The 13,576-nt window shown below is 43.2% G+C and overlaps 1 long non-coding RNA gene and 1 pseudogene across 1 annotated transcript; one reads left to right on the top strand and one right to left on the bottom strand.

Moving 5' to 3' along the window:
* LOC138666624 (zinc finger protein 665-like) overlaps positions 1 to 11,271 on the top strand; it is a 114,354-nt pseudogene extending 103,083 nt beyond the window's left edge.
* LOC138664058 (uncharacterized) lies at positions 7,429 to 8,484 on the bottom strand. The gene is made up of 5 exons (XR_011318286.1): positions 8,457 to 8,484; positions 8,301 to 8,365; positions 8,132 to 8,206; positions 7,794 to 7,969; positions 7,429 to 7,541 (listed from the first exon to the last, which is right to left on the bottom strand). It is a non-coding gene; the product is annotated as an uncharacterized lncRNA (long non-coding RNA).
* Positions 11,272 to 13,576: the final 2,305 nt, after the last annotated feature.

The following is a 13,576-nucleotide window of genomic DNA, read 5'->3' as shown; positions in this document are numbered from 1 at the left end:
CCCCCTGAGAAGCATCCTCCTCCCATAAATATTCATCTCCATCCTCCTCCTCCTCCTCCTCTTTCTCCGCCACCTCATCCAGGAGAGTTCCCTGAGCAGACAATGGCTGACTGTCATCAAGGCTTCCCTCCTCTTCGGCTGCAGACGCCTGCTGTTATGTTTGCTAATGACAGGTGTTATGAAGGCAATCCAGAAACACAGTGTGCTTAGCGATCAGAGCGCACACAGTGATCTGACAAATACCCAAAAATACAAGAACGAGCTCTGAGACGTGGAAACTCTGTAGACTGCACACCTGATCCTACCCTAAACACAACTAAAAGCGGCTGTGGATTGCGCCTAACAACTACCTAGGCAACTCGGCACAGCCTAAGAAACTAGCTAGCCTGAAGATAGAAAAATAGGCCTGACTTGCCCCAGAGAAATTCCCCAAAGGAAAAGGCAGCCCCCCACATATAATGACTGTGAGTAAGATGAAAAGACAAAACGTAGGGATGAAATAGATTCAGCAAAGTGGGGCCCGATATTCTAGGACAGAGCGAGGACAGTAAAGCGAACTTTGCAGTCTACAAAAAACCCTAAAGCAAAACCACGCAAAGGGGGCAAAAAAAACCCACCGTGCCGAACTAACGGCACGGCGGTACACCCTTTGCGTCTCAGAGCTTCCAGCAAAACAAAAGACAAGCTGGACAGAAAAAAAGCAACAAAAAAGCAAAAAGCACTTGGCTATACAGAGCAGCAGGTCACAGGAACAATCAGGAGCAGCTCAGATCCAACACTGAAACATTGACAAGGAGCAAGGATAGCCGCATCAGGCGGAGTTAAGTAATGAAGCAGTTAACGAGCTCACCAGAACACCTGAGGGAGGAAGCTCAGAAGCTGCAGTACCACTTGTGACCACAGGAGTGAATTCAGCCACAGAATTCACAACAGCCTGCTCCTTAATGTGCGTCAAACTTTGCATCAGCAGGCGCATTAGTGGGATGCTCATGCTTATGATGGCGTCGTCTGCACTTAACAGCCGTGTGCATTCCTCAAAACACTGAAGGACTTGACAGAGGACTTGTAGCTTCAACCACTGCACACCAGACAACTCCATGTCTGCCATCCAACTGCCTGCCCATGTATGTGTATCCTCCCACAAATACGACAGCACGCCTCTGTTCGCACAGCCTCTGAAGAATGTGCAGTGTGGAGTTCCACCTTGTTGCAAAGTCGATTATTAGGCGGTGCTGGGGAAGATTCAGCGATCGCTGATGGTTCAGCATATGGCTGGAGTGAACGGGCGACCAGCGGATGTGCGAGCAAAGTCTTCGCACCTTCAGGAGCAGGGCTGGTAACTCTGGATAATTTTTCAGGAACACTGCACCACCAGGTTCAAGGTGTGAGCCAGGCAAGGTATGTGTTTCAGTTCTAAAAGGGCTATGGCAGCCATAAAAATCCTTCCGTTATCACTGACTACCTTGCCTGCCTCAAGATGTACACTGCCCAGCCATGACTGAGTTTGTTGCTGCAAGTACTCGGCCAGTACTTCCGCGGTGTGTCTGTTGTCGCCCAAACACTTCATTTGTAGCGCAGCCTGCTGACACTTACCACTAGCTGTTTCATAATGGGACACCTTGTGTGCAACACTGGCAGCTGCGGATGGAGTGGTCGTGCGACTGCGCTCTGTGGATGAGCTTTCGCTTCTGGAGGAGGAGGAGGAGGAAGGGTGGCGAACGCCTACAGCCAACTGTTTCCTAGACCGTGGGCTAGGCAGAACTGTCCCACTATGGCTGTCCACCACATTAACCCAGTGCGCCGTGATGGACACGTAACGTCCTTGGCCATGCTTACTGGTCCATGCATCTGTTGTGAGGTGCACCTTTCTACTGACTGATTGCCTCAGTGCATGGACAATGCGGTCGTTGACATGCTGGTGGAGGGCTGGGATGGCTTTTCTCGCAAAGAAGTGTCGACTGGGTAGGTCATAGGGTGGTAATGCGTAGGCCATCAGGGCTTTGAAAGCTTTGCTTTCAATTAACTGGTAGGGCATCATCTCTAACGAGATTAGTATAGCAATGTGGTCGTTCAAACCCTGTGTACGCGGATGAGAGGATGAGTACTTTCTTTTCCTAACGAGAGTCTCTTGTAGGGTGAGCTGGACTGGAGAGCTGCATATGGTGGAACTAGCAGGGGTGGTGGTGGACATGGCAGATTGAGAGAGGGTTGGTGATGGTATTCTTGATGTTGGCCTACATACAGTGTTTCCTACCAAGAACCTTGTGATTCCCTGACTGCTTTGGCCTTGCGACGATACCTCCACATTTGCTGCTGGTGGTGTCCTAACCGGTGGGCTTACAGTGAGGGAAGCAATGTACCGTTGCTGATTACCTTCATTCTGAGCATGTGCACCAACGTTACGGGACGTTTGGCAGTTAGTCCAGGCTTGCAAGTGCATGCTGGTTAAATGTCTAAGCATGCACGTTGTATTTAAATTTTGGAGATTGTTCCCTCTGCTAAAGGTCTTTGAGCATTTTGTACAGATAACTTTGCACTGATCATTCGGATTTTGTTTAGAAAATTCCCAAACTGCACTCTTCCTACTATGGAATACCTTTTCAGGCATTGCACGCTGTGCTACTTTAACCGGATGGCCATGCTGTCCTAAAACTGTTTTTGGTTTTGACAAACATTTTTGTCCAGATACGGGCCTGCCAGATGAAAGCTGCTGCGATGTAGATGGCTTCTGCGGATCATCCTCCTCTGCTTCTGAGCTACTGGCAGCGGCACCCTCTTCCCCCAATAGCTTCCAATCTGGGTCAACAACTGGGTCATCTATCACCTCCTCTTCAATTTCATGTGCACCTTCCTCTGTGTCGCCGTGTAAGGTGCTATAGTGTTCGGGACGGGGCACCATAGTCTCATCAGGGTCAGATTCTGGCTCAGTACACTGCGAGGGCAATGTAGTGATCTGAGTCAATGGAACAGCATAATAATCTAGCTGTGGCTGTGCATCTGTGTACTCCATGTCCGATTCATCTTGTAATGGGCTTTTAACAATTTCCCTCTTTAACCCAGGCACGGTATGTGTAAAGAGCTCCATGGAGTAAACTGTAGTATCGCCTGCCGCATCCTTCACTTTTGGTGAAGGACACAAGGAAGCGACTTGTTCCTGACCGGGAGCATCCACCGACGACTCGCTGCTTTTATATTTTGAACTTTCTGAAGAGGAGGCGAAAGAGCTAGATGCTTAGTCAGCAAGGAAAGCCAAAACTTTTTCCTGCTGCTCCGGCTTTAAAAGCTGTTTTCCTACTCTCAGATAAGGGAGCCTTCGAGGCCTTGGGTAGCCAGGTGATGACGCTGGCTCAGCACCTTGAGCCTTGGTGCTATTTTGCTTTTCCCACTACCACCAGATGCTCCACCATCACCACCACCATCAGTACCAGCTGGCAATGACCGCCCACGACCTCTTCCACCAGACTTCCTCATTTTTGGTACTGTGAAACAAGGTAGGTGTATATAAACGTGTTGAGAATTTAAATCTCCCTTTTTTGGGGGGGGGAGACTGCAAAAAAACTCAGGCCCAGTGTATTACACTACACAATGTAAGTGGCAGAACGTGGCTGGAAGATATACGACATATAAACAGAACAGACGTAGATCCACTTAGTGCCAATTTAAATCTCCCTTTTTTGGGGGGGGAGACTGCATCAAAACTCAGGCCCAGTGTATTACACTACACAATGTAGGTGGCAGAACGTGGCTGGAAGATGTACGACAAACTAACAGAACTGACTGTTATGATCTGGTGGCCTTGGAGCCGCATGGAACTTTCTCTGGAGTTGGTGGAAACTATACCGACCGCAAATCCTGAACTTAACATCGCAACTAGAAGTAGCCGTGGGGTGTGCCTAACAAATCCTAGACACCTCGACACAGCCGGAGAACTAAATACCCCTATAGATGGAAGTAGGAATTCTACCTTGCCTCAGAGCAGAACCCCCAAAGGATAGGCAGCCCCCCACAAATATTGACTGTGAGTGGTAGAGGAAAGACACTCGCAGGCAGGAAACAGGATTTAGCAAAAGAGGCCACTTCTAGCTAAATAGGAAAGGATAGGACAGAATACTAAGCGGTCAGTATTAAAACCCTTCCAAAAAATTTCCACAGCAGATGATACAAAAAATTCCACCATCTAACTAAAGATGTGGTGTGTATATCTGCAACTCCTGAGAATCCAACAAGACTGAGAAAACACTGACACAATCTAAGCTGGACAAGAGAAAACAAAAGAATAGCACAAAATTATTAAGCACACAACATTTGTGCCACAGAAAAAAACAAACACTTATCTTTGCTGATTTAGCAGCAAGGCAGGAGAAACCAGACAGAGAACCAACTCCTCACAGAACCATGGACAACTGGCAAGGACTAATTAATCCTGCACACCTAAATACCCCAGTCAGAACTGCAATCAGTAGAAACACCTGACCAAGACTGCACGACAACTGCATTACCACCTACAACCACCGGAGGGAGCCCAAAAGCAGAATTCACAACAACTGACATAGATCCACTTAGTGCCAATTTAAATATCCCTTTTTTGAGGGGGAGACTGCAACCAAACTCAGGCCCAGTGTATTACACTACACAATGTAAGTGGCAGAACGTGGCTGGAAGATATATCAAAAAATACAAGGGCTGTAGTACAATTTCAATCTCCCTACAATGATCTCAGGACAAGTATGGCAGCAATAAAAAGGACTGCTGCACACTAAAGTGTGGACAAATAAACAAGATAACTGTGCAGAAAAAAGCAACAGGATTTTTGCTTTTAAAAAAGCAGTTGGTTTGCACAGCGGCGTACAAACAGCAATGCAGCTATCAGGGAGCCTTATAAGGCAGCCTAATAAGCTACAGCGCTGATGCACAAAAATATAAACTCCACTGTCCCTGCAAAGAAAAGGTGGTGTTGGACAGTGGAAATCGCTACAGCACAAGCAGTTTCGGGGCTTAATCTTCCCTCCCTAACTATATCCCTTCTTCTGATGCAGCTGCAGCAACCTATCCCTATGCTAAGATCGGCAGAAGTAAGATGGCGGTCGGCGTGCACGCCCCTTTATAGCCCCTGTGACACCGCAGAAAGCAAGCCAATCACTGTCATGCCCTTCTCTAAGATGGTGGGGACCGAGACCTGTGTCATCACGCTGCCCACACTCTGCGTCCTCCTTCATTGGATGAAAAATGGCGCTGAAAACGTCACACGAAACGCGAATTTGGCGTGCTGATCGCCGACCTCATGGCCGATCCCACACTAGGATCGGGTCGGGTTTCACGAAACCCGACTTTGCCGAAAGTCGGCAATTTTTCAATTTGTCCAATCCGTTTTGCTCAACCCTAGTCAGAATTGTAAAATTTTACCTAGTCGGGAAGGTGAAAACAGGCTCAGGGGTGAAGGGCTTAAAGGAGAGAGAAAAACTAAAGCTAGAAAAATCACCTGATTGGGAAAAGGATATGGGATAAGTTGAGATTATATATGGCCACTTCATGCTTTACCTGAGAGAATCCATGATCCATCAATAGTTGTAGACAATCCATCTCAGGCCTAATACAGAAGTCTGTTGTTCTATATGTGGGTTTCTTCAATAGAACACGTCACAATTAGTCTCACATTTTCTTGAGTCACAATTTAAAAATACCCATACCGGTCTATGGGTCTGTAAAAATCATGAAGTCATGGACCGCACACTGATGGCAGTGGTGGTCAGTTCTTAAGATGTTCATGATTTGCAATCAATAAGAGAAGCCTTGCAATTTCTTTTACCATAATTTAAAAACCTCTGATGAAAATGATAAGAACAGAAACTTTGACCAAACACTGAGGAAACTTGGATGAAAAACACTGACACCCAGAACATGTATGCATATGTGAAAAATCACTGATGTCTGAATGAGGCCTTATTAACCCCTTCATGACCAGGGGATTTTTCGTTTTTCCGTGTTCGTTTTTCGCTCCCCTCCTTCCCAGAGCCATAACTTTTTTATTTTTCCGTCAATTTGGTCATGTGAGGGCTTATTTTTTGCGGGACGAGTTGTACTTTTGAACGACATCATTGGTTTTAGCATGTCATGTACTAGAAAACGGGAAAAAAATTCCAAGTGCGGTGAAATTGCAAAAAAAGTGCAATCCCACATTGGTTTTTTGTTTGGCTTTTTTGCTAGGTTCACTAAATGCTAAAAATGACCTGCCATTATGATTCTCCAGGTCATTACGAGTTCATAGACACCAAACATGACTAGGTTATTTTTTATCTAAGTGGTGAAAAAAAATTCCAAACTTTGCTAAAAAAAAAAAAAAAAAAAATTGCGCCATTTTCCGATACTCGTAGCGTCTCCATTTTTCGTGATCTGGGGTCGGTTGAGGGCTTATTTTTTGCGTGCCGAGATGACGTTTTTAATGATAGCATTTCGGTGCAGATACGTTCTTTTGATCGCCCGTTATTGCATTTTAATGCAATGTCGCGGCGACCAAAAAAACGTAATTCTGGCGTTTCGTGTTTTTTTCCCGCTACGCTGTTTAGCGATCAGGTTAATACTTTTTTTTATTTGATAGATCGGGCAATTCTGAGCGCGGCGATACCAAATATGCCTAGATTTGATATTTTTTTTATTGATTTATTTTGATTGGGGCGAAAGGGGGGTGATTTAAACTTTTATGTTTTTTTTATTTTTTTCACATTTTTTTAAACTTTTTTTTTTAACTTTTGCCATGCTTCAATAGCCTCCATGAGAGGCTAGAAGCAGGCACAAGCCGATCGGCTCTGCTACATAGCAGCGATCTGCTGATCGCTGCTATGTAGCAGAATTGCACGTGTGCTGTGAGCGCCGACCACAGGGTGGCGCTCACAGCGACGGGCAATCAGTAACCATAGAGGTCTCAAGGACCTCTATGGCTACAATGGAGACGCATCGCCGACCCCCGGACATGTGACGGGGGTCGGCGATAACGTCATTTCCGGCCGCCTGGCCGGAAGCAGTAGTTAAATGCCGCTGTCTGCGTTTGACAGCGGCATTTAACTAGTTAATAGGTGCGGGCAGATCGCGATTCTGCCCGCGCCTATTACGGGCACATGTCAGCTGTTCAAAACAGCTGACATGTCCCGGCTTTGGTGCGGGCTCACCGCGGAGCCCTGCATCAAAGCAGGGGAGCCGGCATCGGACGGTATAGTACGTCCGATGCCGGTAAGGGGTTAATAGTGTCCATTGTTTCTACTATGATTCTACTTACCAGCAAGGTAGAACAAGGTGCCATCAGCTGGGTACTGACAAAATCAGATTGTGACAAGAAGAAGATACACGGCACTCTATAGATTTGTGAGTAGAGGTGCTCAAGTAGGGTTTCCAGCCCCTTAAATCAACTGTATCAAAAAGCTTGGCACTCAATAATGCTTGTAGAAAATAAAGTCATTTATTTTGCATCAGGACAAACAGATCAGCTGTAGCTCGTATCTTGCTAAACGTTTTCGGTCCTTTGTGGACCTTCCTCAGAGCAAGTTTATCTAATGTAATACAGAGATTATACAAAATAGAAAAAAAGAAAAATAAGGATCAAAATAACAATCTGTCAGTGTCAAAACACATTACATAACTCAATATAAGACAAAAAACATAAATACCTGCAATATATGTCAAAATGCTGAAATAACAGTGACTGCAGCTGTTAGACTAGTTTCCAGAGAGACAAGCACAGAGCGTTTCCAGAGTGACAAAACACAAAGCGTGACGTCCATTAAGTATACAGTCATCAGTACCAACTTGAGATCCTAATGGAAAGGATATTGTGGAACGGAGAGACGAACATATGTGCTCCTTATGGATCTAAGTGGGTGACGTAGATAAGCTGAGGTATCGTGATGCGTACTAGAGACGTGCCTAAAAGAACAATGCCATAATCGTGCTCTGGTGTATCGTGCCAACATCTCATGATCTGGAGAAGAGAACGTAGTGTCAAAAGCAGAGTAATAAAACACAGAGGCAATCTCAACAGTTCAAGAGAAGTAGGATTAGAAGGAAATAAGGTGACAATGGGAATGCTGCCCATGTTGTGTGTCCTGTGATGCTAAATAGGCTGATGCAAGAGAATAATCACCTGGAGCGTAGGATCTGGACATATAACCAGATGCATGAGTATGCTGACACTATATGTAGAGGCAAATTTCAGAGGCTGCAATGTTCAAAAAGAGATTCAATAAGAATTTCCCAGGTTATAAGGGAAATCTACCACATGGTAAGTGTAGGATAATGATGGACAAGCTTACCACTAATGGAGACCGTGACTGAGCAGATTAAGCTGCTTGGGCATACGATGTGCCCACACTGTGCACTAAAATGGTGAAACAATGATGGGTCAGTGTAACGCACTCACATAATGGAGGGGCGTTTAGAGGGGGGGAACGCCACGTGTGTGTGCTTACCGTTCTGTTGCCTGGAGCGCTGGTGGCGTTCTGATGACTCTCTATTTAATGGACGTCACGCTTTGTGTTTTGTCACTCTGGAAACGCTCTGTGCTTGTCTCTCTGGAAACTAGTCTAACAGCTGCAGTCACTGTTATTTCAGCATTTTGACATATATTGCAGTTATTTATGTTTTTTGTCTTATATTGAGTTATGTAATGTGTTTTGACATTGACAGATTGTTATTTTGATCCTTATTTTTCTTTTTTTCTATTTTGTATAATCTCTGTATTACATTAGATAAACTTGCTCTGAGGAAGGTCCACAAAGGACCGAAAACGTTTAGCAAGATACGAGCTACAGCTGATCTGTTTGTCCTGATGCAAAATAAATGACTTTATTTTCTACAAGCATTATTGAGTGCCAAGCTTTTTGATACAGTAAAATCAGATTGTGAGTCCAAAGGTTCAGACATCACAGTGTGGGGATGAAACAGTGTGGCAATTTATTGACCACCAACAGACAATAACATATGGTACAGTCCCAGCAAATACATAAGATGACGTAAATTATAGAGGCTCACCATTCAGTTACCTTGCCTGAATTAGATAAGCTACAATTTCAGTGTTTCCAGGGCTGATAACTCCAACTGGTGGTACCCCGATTTTGGCGCGCTCCCATAGTGAATAGGTAATGACAAGCTTATGAATCTGACAGTCGAGTGAGGTACATTGCCAGATTGCCAGTGGGTCCCAATCTGGCTTCTCTGAATTTCTCCATGGGGCCAGGTGTCCGGATGGTTCCAACCTGGCTTCTCCGAACGTCTCCATGGGTTCAGTGATGTTGAATGGAGCAGATCTCTATTCCTCTTGATGGAGCCATGATGCTTTGGCGTCGTCTCTCTGCAGAAGGGTAAAGGTCCCTTTTTATACACATAGCTGTTCTCCGTGCCATCATCCACAAGTCAGGGGGAAGGTGGGATGAGGTTAAATTTCATTGTTCGAGTATTTGATCAATCTGTAAAGTTTGATCCTCACTGTATGCAGGTCAACAATCTTTATGGATTGCTACAATGGGTAATTAACATATTCGCAAAAATCAATTGTTCAATTATCCAGCATCCCTGTCCTCCAAAGATAGAAACACAATAAACTGTATGTACTGATTATAGCAGGTAAACAGCAGCCTTTCAACAATTCACAAATAACAAAACCAATCCACAACAAGAGTCAACGTTCAGACCAATGTGAACAATAGCTCATGTTCCTGGGCCTACTAAATATACATGTGGCATTATTAAAAATAAATGCTGTGTCGTCCGACACCCATTATTACTGACTTTCAGGCACCTTCATGAGTCTTTACTAAACGTTTCTATGACAAAACTACAGAGAAGGTAACTATTGAAAGTGCACTACCTAGTGAACAAACATAATAATCCTCTAGTCATTGCTTTGCCATCTACTAATGTCAACTTTCTCTTACTCAATTGAATTTTACCAAAATATTTATAGAAATGCATTTAAAATATCTATTTTCACATTTTAAAACAGATGATCATGATGTCATGCCAGGTTCATGTGAAGAGCAGATCATTATCCTGGATCCACCTCCAAGTCCTCACATCAAAGAGCTTTCAACTGATTCTTTTCCACAAGTCCTGTCTTCTGATTCATCACTGACTGTTGAGCATAGTAAAAATAACAGAATGTATATGCAACATCAAAGGACTTACAATGGAGAGAAACCGTTTTCATGTTCAGAATGTAGGAAATGTTTTTCTCAGAAAGGAGATCTTGCTATACACAAGAGAATTCACACAAGGAAGAAACTATTTTCGTGTTCAGAATGTGGGAAATGTTTTAGACACAAATCACACCTGGTTAGACATCAGAGAATTCACACAAAGGAGAAACCATTTTCATGTTCCGTTTGTGGGAAACATTTTGCACAGAAAGGAACGCTTGTTCGTCATCAGAAAATTCACACTGGTGAACAGCCATTTTCATGCCCAGAATGTGGGAAATTTTTTCCAAGCAAATCACACCTCGCTAGACATCAGAGAATTCACACAGGGGAGAAACCATTTTCATGTCCAGAATGTGGGAAATGTTTTGCTCAGAAAGAATATCTTATTGTACACAAGAGAATTCATACAATGGAGAAACCATATTCATGTTCAGAATGTGAGAAATGTTTTCTATGCAAATCACACCTGGTTACACATCAGAGAATTCACACAAAGGAGAAACCATTTTCATGTTCCGATTGTGGGAAATGTTTTACACAGAAAGCAACACTTGTTTATCATCAGATAATTCACACTAGTGAACAGCCATTTTCATGCCCAGAATGTGGGAAATTTTTTCCAAGCAAATTTCACCTGCTTAGACATCAGAGAATTCACACAGGGGAGAAACCATTTTCATGCTCCGAATGTGGGAAATGTTTTGTATTCAAATCACGCCTGCTTGTACATCTGAGAATACACACTGGGGAGAAACCATTTTCATGGTCAGCATGTGGGAAATGTTTTGCATTCAAATCACGCCTGCTTGCACATCACAGTACACATACTGGGGAGAAACCATTTTCATGTTCAGAATGTGGGAAATGTTTTTATCACAAAAGTTATCTTGTTAGACACAAGAGAATTCACACAGGGGAGAAGCCATTTTCATGTTCAGAATGTGGGAAATGTTTTTCTCAGAAAGGAAATCTTGTAACACACAATAGAATTCACACAAGGGAAAAACCATTTTCATGTCAAAAATGTGGGAAAAAATATTATGATGGCTTCACTCTCAGCTCCCATATGAAAATCCATACAGAATAAGAAAAACAAAACCTCTTTCAAGTTCAGATTGTAGTAAACATTTTACAAATAAAGCAAGCCTTGTGCCTCATCAGAAAACTCGTATAGAGAGGAAGTCATTTTGATGTTATACTCACAAATCACATTTTTGTTAGCATCAGATAAATCGCTATGGCACCAATGTTGTGTCATATACTCTAAGGGCTCCTTCTCACTTGTGTAAAATACGGCCGAGTCTCGCAGGTTAAAACCCGGCTCTGCCGCCGGCACTCCAGGGCGGAGCGTGCGGCCGCACAGCAATACTTGGCGCTGCACGCTCCGCTCCCTAGTGCCGGCGGCAGAGCCGGGTTTTAACCTGCAAGACTCGGCCGTATTTTACGCAAGTGAGAAGGAGCCCTAAATCTACTAAAGGTTCCAGATACTTTTTTAGGCCATACTCACAGTATAAATTTCTTGTTTTTCATTGTCCTCTGATGTGTTCCTGTTTAAACATATCTTATTTCACATCAATGTTCACAATCTGTGTGCACGCACTATGGATTAATTGTACATTCTATGTATTATGTATGTATGTGTTATGTAAGGATTTCTCTTTTTACACATGCACGGTCTGTGTACAGATCATTAGTGGCGCAGATGTCTTCTGTACATGCCCCACCTTTGCTTTCCAATAACTTTGTCAATCTCACATTGTAGCTTTCTCTATAGGACAATTTTCTTATATTCTGCATAATTACTCTTGTAAATATGCGCCGATTCTCAAGAAATTGACAGGTTTCCTGCACATGCCCCTCACTTTCAGATAATTAGTTTATGCTTGCGCATTTATAACTCTAGATACTTCAACACTTCTTGTTCGGGCATGCGCAATGAGTGTTTCAAGCAGACAATCAATATAGCATATTCAAAATCAACTTTATTTATATTTTGTGTTCACGCATGCGCATTTCTAAAGTCTGATATAACTCATTGATTTACTCCATTTGTCTCCTACACATAGTAATTAAATAATTTACCTCATTATTCTATATATCTATTTTCTTTAAGTGTATATAAGGGACATTATCTGACATCATTACTCCTTCTTACCCTTGAAGAAGTAACAGCTTGTGTGGTGAAACGCGTGAGATTTTCTCTCCTCATTCTACTTTGCCTCATTCACTGGTTCCTTGTTATACTTATTTTGCCCTACTTGATTTATTATTTTGAGTATTATCTGTGCTTAGTATAAGTCCTTGTGCACTGACATGCATATCACTTCAGTTTTATTTAATTGTAATTGAGAAATCTTTGTTTGTTTTTGTATCTTTGGCATTACCAATTGTTCTTATTCCTTTGTTTGTCATTCTATGTCAATATAAACTAATCTATTTTGTATATAAGATTTGTTTTGCTGGATATCCTGTGAACTGTAATATATCGGGCTTATGAAGATAGGTGGTAATTAGGGATGGGCGAACCTGAACTATAAAGTTCGGGACCGTACCGAACACATAGTGTAAGGTCACACCATTCCGAACACGGCTTTGCATGGGAAACCCGTGTTACAGTTCTGGTCCAGTGCGAGCTGTAAAAAAAAAAAGCAGAAGATTAATAATAAACATTAGAATTATACGTTCCTGTCCTGCGATGCGTCCTCCCATCCCACTGTCTCCCGGCAGCATCTGCTTCCGGAGCCGCTCATTATCTTCTGCCGGTATTCACTGCACTCGGCAGTCTTAAGCTTTTTCCAGCAGTGTTCGTGTGGTGACGTCACCACACGAACACTGCCGGAGAAAGCCGAAGACTGCCGAGTGCAGTGAATACTGCCGGCAGTTAATGAGTGAGCCCCGAAGCAGATATGGACGAGAGACAGCGGGATGGGAGGATGCGTCGCTGGACAGGTAAGTATAATTCTGTTTATTATTAATTTTCTGCTTTTGTTTTTTTTTTTTTTTAACAGCTTCCCCACCCCCATCCCATATGTAAAGTCTGAGATCGGGGTTCGGACGCAAGTTCGTGTCATGTCAGGCCCCAAACTCGAACTTTACAAAAAACTCTGCGAACCCGCAGATCTTGAACATTGGGCGTGGTTTCGCCCATCAATAGTGGTAATCTAACTATAGACACACCTAATCTGCATATAAATGGCCTATTGGCTTTTTAAATGTTTTTAAAATGTTTATTTTTTTTTGTATTCCAATGCCATTTATAATAAAGGCTTTTATCTGGTGATCCATACATATGTGCATACTTCTTTTTCTATGTTGTTGCAAACATTTTACTAACGGCTCCAGTATTCACAAACATCAGAGAACTCACACAAGGGAAAACAACGTTTTCATGC

This window comes from Ranitomeya imitator, chromosome 2 (assembly GCF_032444005.1).
Source record: "Ranitomeya imitator isolate aRanImi1 chromosome 2, aRanImi1.pri, whole genome shotgun sequence".
Taxonomy (NCBI): Eukaryota; Metazoa; Chordata; class Amphibia; order Anura; family Dendrobatidae; genus Ranitomeya; species Ranitomeya imitator.
This window is presented reverse-complemented; position numbering and strand designations above follow the sequence as displayed.